The sequence below is a fragment of the Lepeophtheirus salmonis genome, chromosome 4 (assembly GCF_016086655.4).
Source record: "Lepeophtheirus salmonis chromosome 4, UVic_Lsal_1.4, whole genome shotgun sequence".
NCBI classification, from domain to species: Eukaryota; Metazoa; Arthropoda; class Copepoda; order Siphonostomatoida; family Caligidae; genus Lepeophtheirus; species Lepeophtheirus salmonis.
Window position 1 is genome coordinate 42471924 of NC_052134.2, and position 11196 is coordinate 42483119.

The 11196-nt window shown below is 32.3% G+C and overlaps 1 long non-coding RNA gene across 1 annotated transcript; it reads right to left on the reverse strand.

Annotated features, from left to right (window-relative positions):
* Positions 1 to 7288: 7288 nt before the first annotated feature.
* On the reverse strand, positions 7289 to 10963 carry LOC139905226 (uncharacterized). The gene is made up of 3 exons (XR_011779852.1): positions 10836 to 10963; positions 7774 to 10765; positions 7289 to 7714 (listed from the first exon to the last, which is right to left on the reverse strand). It is a non-coding gene; the product is annotated as an uncharacterized lncRNA (long non-coding RNA).
* Positions 10964 to 11196: the final 233 nt, after the last annotated feature.

Consider the following 11196-nt stretch of genomic DNA (forward strand, 5'->3'; position numbering starts at 1 on the left):
GTCTCACATAATAAAACAGTTATTTCTTAATAAAATCTTCTACTTTATTTTTAATAAGTCACCCACTTGTTTTTCGTTGTCTAGATTATTTCTAATATTTATACATTCACGTCCATCGTTTCTGAAAGTGTTCTAAATTCCTTGACATAGATAACGAAAAGCAACAAAAAGTTATTCATTTTTGCAACAATGACTGTAACTGATCATTTCATCAAGTATTTCCAAGGAATACTAAAACTACTGGAAAGGAAACAAAAATATCGTGCTCACACAAGAAGTCTGACTCTCTCTTTTCCTGTAACTAAAAAAGGAGAAATGACTAGTATGATTTATGAAAATTGATAAATTTATCCGACTCGTAACAATTTATCACAATTTTAAATTAATCAATTTCTTAACTTATATTTATCCATTAACTTAATAATTTCATTCTATACTAAGACAAATTAAAACTTTATTTATATTACTTTCGACATTCATTTAGCATATATTTTTTTTTCCCTTAAGTATAAAAATTGTTTTTACTTCGTATGCAATAATACAAATATAATATTGGAAGTACAATAATCTGTCAATTCGAATGCAGTTTGGCAACATTTTTGTTGTTGTATTGATTATGGTAAATATTTTATCTTCAGTAAGTAACGCAGAATTCCTCACCACAACGTTAAAAAGTTAATCGATTTTTTTGGAATATAGGTAGAAAAAAAGTGACCAGATTTGCATGTTGTTGATGGTTTTTATAGGATATTGGATAAAATACAGGGTAAATACTCAATTACTAATACTTATTAAAAACTATAATAATGCCCTCAACTAAAAGTAAAGTGATTTTAGAATATGACTACACATAGTGTATACAAAATGTAGACATAATAGGAATCTCTGGTCATTGCTAAAATACTTGAATGTATCTCAATTCTACATAAGTTTCTAATAAGTTCATTTCTAGTTGAAGGTATTATGATAACTAACGGTATTTACTTTTATTATTTTCCTGATTTAAGGTCATATCATATTTATATATTTTTAGAGATGTGCAGACATAGCAAGTTTTTGGATAATTATTGTGATATATATCCGACAATATCAAGACTATTCCTTGCTGATGTTTAAGATCCTCTAGGGAAATTTATATAGCAGGGAGATTTCCCCATAATGTTCTCAATTTGCAAATCATTTTGATCTACTTTCAGGGATAAGATTTTAGAAATTATTATTTCTTCGGCTTTGTATGGATCGACTTGAACAAGTTGAACTGTGTCAAATAAGGAAACTATTTACGTTTCAGTAGTATCCTTTAGATATTTTTTAAATAAACAATTTTTCACTGAAGTACAACTAAGTATATTTACTAATTCATTTTTGTTGATATAGGCATCACAGATTGATAAGAGGAGAATAATTCACTTTTTTGCACTAGCTAGAATCATTTTTATTTTATTTTAGAGGCAGATATCTTAAATTGATTTATGTGTAAGTTCCATGGTAAGTATTTCTTCAACAGGCCATTCCTGTTGTATATCGTAAAACCGTTTAATAGATTTGATTTTCCTTTCCGTAGAATTTTTCATTAGGGTATTAAAAATAATTGTGATATATATAAATACTATTAAATAAATCTCGTCGATAATTATTGTTACATTTTTTTCTCTGCTCTTCAAGCCTCTGATTCGTAATTTTAAGTACTTTGTCGTGGATAATGGTAATCCTGTTTCTAGCATAATCACACTAGATACGGTCCTAAGATATCTGGGAAACAGAAAGGACAGAGCATTGGACGTTTATATCTGCTCGTAGAGGTCAGAACTGACATTGTGCCATATCAAAGTAACGGAAAGGAGTCAAGAATAATATCTTCTACCTTTAGGCTGTTTGAAGAGATGAGACATTTGCTCCATTATGAAAGCAAGTTTGGAAGATTGAATTTAGTCCATTTCTGCCGAGTTATAAAAATTAAGGAGCTGTTAACAAATGTTGTCTCTTTCTCTGTCTGACCGTCCATGGAACCCAGAAAAGCGGCAATGTTGATGGCTTCAGCCACAAAGTTAATTTTATTTTCTGAATTTATGCAATGTGATACTAAGATCTTATTTATCTCGATGTTGTTACAGAAAATTCTGAAGGAAAGGTCTTCTTCCACCTCCAGGCAAGCAGCAATGTCTAGCCCTTTCAAATCTGAATGTATGATTTTGACAAGTGCAACTTTTGGGGGTTTAAGCTACAACAACCCTGACGGGAAATGATTCTGAAGAGAGTTTGTCATAAAGATCTTGTGCCGAAAGAACGGTCTCTTCCATACACATTGCATACTCCAAAGCTTCTTGTCTTTCATTCTCCTACTGCAATGCACTCTTTTGATGATATTTGATGCCTGTGTTGGTCTTGGAGGTGGTGATGGTAATGGGAAGCCACATTCGGCCACTTTGATGGGATGGTTTCCTCTTTCAACCGGCTGTGAATATAAGTATTATTGATTACTAAAATTACAAGGGAAGAAATAGCAATATTATATCAAAGTGCATAATTTAGAATTTGAAGGGATCTTGTTCTGACATCGGAATTCAGTGAAATATGTCATAACTTTAGGTTGTAAAACACAAGCTTGACTTGGATTTTAATCAAAAATATCATCACCCATTTTTCTTCATGTGATAGTTGCTATATACAATTGTGCACAGGATAGAAATATCTCTATCGATGAGATCTAAATAATTATTAATAATAAAGTAAATGTCAAAATCATAAAATTAGACAATAAATATACTAATAAAATTTTTTTAGAATTAAATCCATCCTAGAGATTTAGAGCAAAAGCTTAATATGCGTAATGTTCGGCGATATTACTCCTTATTAAGAGCATCAAAAAAGATCCCCCCCGTTATTTATGCTTGTATAACAACATACTATTATCATTAAGGATAGGAAACACACAATTGCTAATTATAATGCTACACCCAATACAACTACCCCCGTTGTTGTGACCATTTAAGCAATTGTTTTTGCCTTTCATGAATTTTCTGAATATCATTTCTTGGAGCTTATGAACCATAGCTAATCCTTAAGAAGTGATAAAAAAGTAATATTTATTTACTATGTAATATTGGAAAATCTAATGATCATACCCAAGTCTTTAAGTGAAGAAACTAGTGTCAGACAAACTAGTTGCGAACCATCCAAAGCTACTACCCCCGTTATTGTGACTATTTAAGCAGTTATTTTTGCCATTTAATGAGTTGTGTATCATAATTCTTGATATTTTTAGCCAAACTAGAATCATATTTTATAGTTAGATTTAAAAAAATCATGAATACTTACTGTTAGATGATGCAAAATTCAGAGTTCCATTTCGAAATTAGTAAATATTTTATACTTCTTACTGATAACTTTGATCGTAATTTGGTGTGGATGTTCAAAACATGCTGGGTATAAGGGTATTTTACCTGCAATAAGCATCTTTGTGAGGTCAGAGTTAAAGTCTGACTTGATGTATTAATCATTAACTTGACTTTTTAGTTGAATATCCATGCTCTTGATATGAAATGAGAATAATGAGTGGCGTTTAATTCTAGACAGGGGACGAAAGGCACATTTATACCGACAAATCCGACAAGCCATCTGTTTCTCGGTCGGTAAGTATTTTCAAATTCCTGGGCCTCCATTTTCATAAATCCAGACAGAAGGAGACGTTATTTTAATAATAAATGCAGGAATTGATAACGTTCTTGATAGAGGAAGATTATTATTTTAGTGAATAGACAATGATACCATAAGTATTTCTTCCCTTCTCCTCGCACGCTTTTGTATCCTTACCAAAATTATCAACCTTAGATATAAGTCTAAGGGTGATAATTTTGGTAAGAATAGAAAAGCGTGCGAGGAGAAGGGAAGAAATACTTATGGCATCATTGATTAAATAATATACATCTTCTTCTATCAATCATGAACGTTATCATTCCCGCCTTTATTATTCAATATTAATGTAATAATATTAAATGGGATAGTTGATAGAGAACTGAATAAAATGCCTAAAATAACGTCGCCTTCTCTCTGGGTTTCTGAAAATGGAGGCCCAGGAATTTGGAAAATACTTACCGGATAAGAAACAGATGGTTTGTCGGATTTGTCGATACAAATGTGCCTTTAGTCCCCTGTCTAGAATTACACGTCACTCATTATCCTCATATCAGGAGCATGGATATTCATCTATAAAATCAAATTAATGATGAAAACATCAAGTCAAACTTTAACTCTGATCTCCCAAAGATGCTTATTGTATGTAATATAACCTTATCCATTGCTAATCATCTACGTTCAAAAAAATTATGGAGAAATACACGGGTAAACCTATCCCTTCCCGAGGAACCATCATTAAATTAATGGAGGATGTTGGTACTGATGTCATTTATAGAAATACATATCCATTAATACAAACATTTAAGCATTTAAAAAATCAATTAATTATTAGATTATCTTGATTACAATTAATACAAAATGTATATAACCACCAAAAACAAGTCAAATGAAGGACCTTACTTAGAAGCTATTTTCTATTCAAGTGTTTTATATCCTACATGAAGTTATAGAATAAACTTTATATTTCAATTTAAAAAAAAATCGATTTTGATTGATTTTTGGTCAACTTAATTCTTAATATTTAAAAATAATAATCTGGTTAGGTTGCGTGAATATATATTAAAATAATACTCCGAGGAATAAAATTGAATCGTTCATTATAATTGACACTAAGATTATTATTAATAATTTAGATGTAAGGGGTTTATAGATGCTTCATATTCAAAATAACACTGTCCAACAGCAAAAATGGTACAAAAACAGTTTATCCTCAACTTAGTATAGTTTGATCCCTTGATTCCAAATATTGCCTTATTCTTTCTCTCATACCCTCGTGCCCTTCAAAAAAGGCCATACATTTTTTTGTTATTTTTGTCTATTTTTAAGATTGAAAGCTGTTTTCAGCCCTCGGTGTTGCATCAATGATGGTTCCTTTTCTAATTTTTTAATGTAGTTTTTTTCATTACAAACTACTCAACCGTAAATATATCTTCGGGAGAAAAATCAAAAAGAGTCAAGAAATGAACGCCGTTCAAAGATTTCTTCCGTTAATGGTTCATTTTTTTTGATAAGGCGTTCAAATATGACGGAAAGCTAAACCGCACTTATTTTCTACTCAATATCCAAGCCTGAATTATATTTAAGGGTGATAATTTTGGTAAGAATAGAAAAGCGTGCGAGGAGAAGAGAAGAAATACTTATGGCATCATTTATTAAATAATTTACATCTTCTTCTATCAATCAAGAACGTTATCATTCCCCGCCTTTAATATTCAATATTAATATAATATTAGAAGGTGATATTCGATAGAGAACGGAATAAAATGCCGAAAATAACGTCGCCTTCTGTCTGGAATTATGAAAATGGAGGCCCAGGAATTTGGAAAATACTTACCGGATGAGAAACAGATGGTTTGTCGGATTTGTCGGTATAAATGTGCCTTTCGTCCCCTGTCTAGAATTACACGGCACTCATTATCTTCATCTCGTATTCATCTAAATATCAAGTTAATGATGAATCCATCAAGTCAGACTTTAACTCTGATCTCACAACGATGCTTATTTCATGTAATATAACCTTATCCATTGCTAATCATCCGACGTTCAAAAAATTTATGGAGAAATACAAGGGTAAACATATCCCTTCCCGAGGAACCATCATTAAATTAATGGAGGATGCTGTACTCATGTCATTTATGGAAATACATATAAAAATGTTTTGAGTCGTCCACACCAAATGACGATCAAGTTATCAGTAAAAAGTATAAAATATTTACTAATTTCGAAATGGAACTCTGAATTTTGCATCATCTAACAGTAAGTATTCATGATTTTTTTAAATCTAACTATAAAATATGATTCTATTTTAGCTAAACATTCAAGAATTATGATACTCAACTCATTAAATGGCAAAAACAACTGCTTAAATAGTCACAACAACGGGGGTAGTAGCTTTGGATGGTTCACAACTAGTTTGTCTGACACTAGATTCTTCACTTAAAGACTTGGGTATGATCATTAGATTTTCCAATATTACATAGTAAATAAATATTACTTTTTTAATCACTTAAGGCTTAGCTATGGTTGATAGGCTCCAAGAAATGGTATTCAGAAAACTCTTAAAAGGCAAAAACAACTGCTTAAATGTTCACAACAACGGGGGTAGTTACATTGGGTGTAGCATTATAATAAGCAATTGTGTATATTCTTCATGATAATAGTATATTGTTATATAAGCATAAATAACGGGGGGGGGAAATCTTTTGATGCTCTTAATAAAGAGTAATATCGCCGGACATTACTACATAATTAGCTTTTACTCTAAATCTTTAAGATGGATTTATTTCTAACATTTTTTTTATTAGTATGTTTATTGTCAAACTTTATGATTTTGACATTTACTTTATTATTAATAATTATTTAGATCTCATCAATATCTATCCTGTGCACAATTGTGTATAGCAACTTCCACATGAAAAAGAGAGGCGATTATCCATTTGAATAAACTCCACGTCTCGTTTGGGGTTTGCAACCTAAAGTTATGACATATTTAACTGGATTCCGATGTCAGAACAAGAAAATATTTGTCAGGGATGACTGATATGTGTCTTTATAGCTGAGGATCTTCGTTCTCCAGGACCACTGGCTTCTATGCTGTCCTAGAGGACATTACGTAATAGAAAATGATTGATATTCGATACCAAAGGCGCTCTGTAGCCGTTTCCTTGGTTGACAGTCGAACTCTCACAGTTCATATGAGCCACTTCGTTTAATGGACGGAGTCGTCGGACTCTCAGAGCAAGGAACGAACTAACGTCATTCCTCCGGAGGAGAATAGGATTTTATCCCATGGCCTTTCTGTAAACGCTTCGTTGGACTGATGGAGTCTAACTATCACAAAACGTCAATCCAATGGACATGAGTCCCCAAAAGGAGGCTGAGAGTCGATCTTTGAAAAAAATTGGGGTCACGACCATTAGTTGCTACCTCGTTTGAAGGACATGTTCAGACTTCCATAATTGAAGTATCAAGTCTACTTGAGACCCAGAGAATGCTGAGATCCCATACCCACGACTATCTGTTGCCACTTCAGGGAAGGATGGGATACACTCTTTTCTTGGAATATATATCAATTAACCACGTAAGGTTCGTAAATAATGTATAAGCATTTTTTGTTCATCTGAGAGAAATATATTAAATATAAGAAGATTAATTATTATTCTTGAATTTTATTATTGATTGGAAGATAGCTAACAATTTTTCGAATTTTATTACAATTTTTTGTGTGAGTGTAGCTGATCTTTTCACTATTAAGATTTCTACTATAATTTTTTGTCGTAATATTAAGTAATTGGATCGAACAATTAGGAAATAAACTTTGTAATTAATGATTAGTTGAACAATTATAGCATAAATAGTTCTCAAAGTCATAAACAAGTTCACAACATAGAGTAGAAAATAGTTTTCCTAAATTTTGGCATTGAAAAAATTGAGACCTTGATTTTTTGTTTCTTATTATAATTTGATACACCACGAACACTTTGGTTGATCATATTAAAACAAAATTCAGTTGGAGAATAGGGACCTCTATTTTTTTTGCTCCAAGAGTTGATGTTTAGAGTCTTTGAGACCAGATTCACTGAAAGTGAACAAGGGGGAAATCTTTTGAAAATACAAGAAAGTCGAAAAAATCATTACATTTCAGTCTTGAAGTTTGTGACCGTGCAATATAGCCAAAAATTACATAAAGATGAGCTTCGTCACTTCTTTCAAGTTCATAAGTCATCTCGTTTACCTCGATTGAAGCCAAAATTATTGTTTTGAACTTGCTTATGTCCACATCTTGAATTTCAGATCCACTTGAATGAATGTTCCTTATTTCTTGCACATTAAGTCCATCAAATTTAGTAAGTGACAGTATTCTAATTTTTTTCTCAGCATCAAGTATTTGTCTTGCTGAAAAATAATAGTTTGCTCCAGAGAGCTGACGGTACCAGCTGAATCTGGATTCTATAAAATCACTTTGTACTTGACCGAGAAGAACGTTCATAAGTAGATGTTGAGCAAGCATTATGGCTGCACTTGTAGTTTGCTTCAAGGCTGTAAAGGTTTCCATTGTAAGTCCCATTTGGGGATTTTTTGTTTCTTCCTGCCATAGAATCAACCAAGCATTGAACTTCGAAAGATATTCAAAATTATCGTGTCTTTAGCTGAGTGGTTCTTTTGAAGTATCCCTTTTCCGAACTCCTGCAGTAGGCATCTTACGATTTACGATATTCCAATACTTTCTTACAACGGAGACAAAGTTTCCAGTAACTTTCTATGCAGGGTACATTGAAGAGTAATACTGAAGAGCTGCAACTGTGCTTTCATGAAAAATGCTGTCAGCCAATAAAACGTAGGTTTTTTCAATAGGGGTTGGATACACCGCTTTTGAAATTAACTTGTGTGCAATTTTGACATTTTTATGCTTTTTCATTTCGTATAAGTCAATGATGTGTTGAAAATTTGTAGATGAGAGGTCAATATCACCGAAATTAGGGCATTTCAATATTTTTCTCCTTTGGAAACAGTTATACAAGTTTTTGAGTACTATCGAAGAGAAGAAAGAGAGGTGAATCTGGAGTTGCTAGATTTGGTATTTGTGGTTTCCAGGATCTATTAAAAAAATGTTTGAGGTCACATTTCCTGTTATGAGTAGCATTGTCTATAGAAACAACTATTACACTAAACCCAACATTCAAAAGCTCTGCGTTTATCTGTATGAGCAAGTCATTAAGTGCTTCGGAATAGAGGTTAACCAAAAGATAAAGTGCAACGGTATCCCGGTAACACGTTGATTTAATCATAAAAACAAGTAAAGTTTTTTTTAATTTGACCTCCATCCTGCTCTATTAATCTTCATCCAAAAAACTCCACTCTTTGTGCAGTAAAAATTTCATGCACCAAAAGCACAACTATTTTCTCATTATCAGACAATGACTTGGATCTTGTAGATAAGTAGTGTTCAGGTGAAGAAGATAGTTCAACATTTATTTTTGAAGAAATCTCTTTTGTAGATTTGAAATATAAAACGGTTTTACGATCATTATAATTTAGACTCTCTTTTTGTACAAGCATAACTGATAAAAATCTTCCCTGCTCATTGTGAGTCATCAATAGGATTAATAACCACCTGAATATGCTAACAAATTGAATTCAATATCCTTGTCAAATAAGTAATAACATCGTCATAAAAGTTAGTTCTAAAAATGTAGTTAAGGAGGATCAACTCAACTAATTTTGTTTCCTTGGGGTCACCGGAACTTGATAAATGTTATCAAGGGGGCACGTCACCGAAAACGTTGATAACTACTGATATAAACCATACATCACAAAATCCATCTTATAAATTGAAGTGATATCAATGAGATTGAGATTAGTTATTTCTCCGTTATATAAGCCAAGGAAACTTATCAATCAAATAATTTTCTTGGGGTAGGAGACGAAGCAAAGTTGACTTAATAACTTCAATGAAGGAGCAATGGGTGGAGGATGATAACTATCTTTGTTCGTCATTGGATCTTTCAGTCGATTATTCTGTCGTTTTATGGAACTCCATGGTTTTGGAAGGGCAATTCCATACAAATGACCATTTCCGTAACATCCGTAATGCTGTGAATTTTGTCACTTCTCTCAAAATCCAAAGGGTGGCCAAAACATTTCATATTGCAGCTTATCTTTATTTTAATAAGTGAAACTAAAATATATATATTCAATTTTCTAGTTCAAATCAATATCTTGTCAATGTTAAGCTTAGTTTCCAAATTTCTCTCTGAATGTAACATCCATAACGCTGGAATTGCCCAGAAGTATTAAGTATAATTATAAGATCTGGAGGAATTGATGTATTCTTGTGCATAGAGGCAATGATTCACGAAGACACAAGTCACTATGCATGAATATAGTATAGTGAATAAGTCATAGTAATTCATGCACTATCACATACATTGATGTGGAGGGGTATCTATACAATGAAGGATTCTTCCGTTAAAGGAGATGACATCTCGCGAGTGAGGCAAAAATAGGGAGATCCTATAAACATGAAGTTGAAGAAAAGATCAGAAGACGTTATACAATACGGTATTGTATATTGGAAATCCAAATGGAAAAATAAGAGCTCCTAGGAACAGGAAGGATGGGTGGATGCGGATCCATATACCTGAATGCTTTGTATGAAAGATCCATCCAAATTACCAATATCACTATGAATTAAATGTTATTCCACGTACTAATTCCAACACTTTTTCTTAACTATTTCTAAAGTTAATATTTTCTAAATAACATTTGAAATTAATTCCTACACGCGTCAAAAGGTTTTGTGAATTAAAAAAAGTTGCAAGTTCCTGCCATAGAGAAATAAATAAATAGAGGCGACAAGGAATTTATATTGGCAGTTTTGCATAATAAGGCAGTGGTAGATTAAAATCGTCGGTTTGCAGGAATGGACCATGGACGTAGAGACGAAATAAATTGATTGGTCAACTTTTTTATATCGTCAGATTTGAATATAATGGTTTTGTGGATTATCAAAAGATGAGGTTCTTAACCTGTTAGTCAAAGAATTATTTTATTCAAATGTAATTCATTTTTAATGCCATAGATTATAATTATTTATAGATTCATGTGTGTGTAATTTCAAAGACGTATTCTGTAATTTTTAATTATAGATAGTTGTAGACGAAAATTTTACAAAAATGGTTAAATATTATCCTGCTTACGGTTGCTCCAATTTGGATAAGGGTTCTTCATCTAGAAGTAGTTTCCATAGGTTTTCTAGAGATCCATGTAAAGCTTAGATTGAAAATCTTATCGACCGATTGGATTTTACGTTCGTTTACTCGTATAGGGTGATTCAAAACGAGCGGTTTTTCCCAGTAGGGATTTTTTGACAGGCGCGTGCGAGTTCTGTCAAATTCATACGTCATTTTTACTCTGTATTGTTTTACAATTCTTCATGGAAAGACGTACGCCTCAACAACGTGTACAAATTGTTCAATTGTACTATGAAAATCAGCGATCTGTGAAAGAAGCTTTTCGCAAATTACGCCCAACTTATGGTCCACATAAGCGACCTTCAGA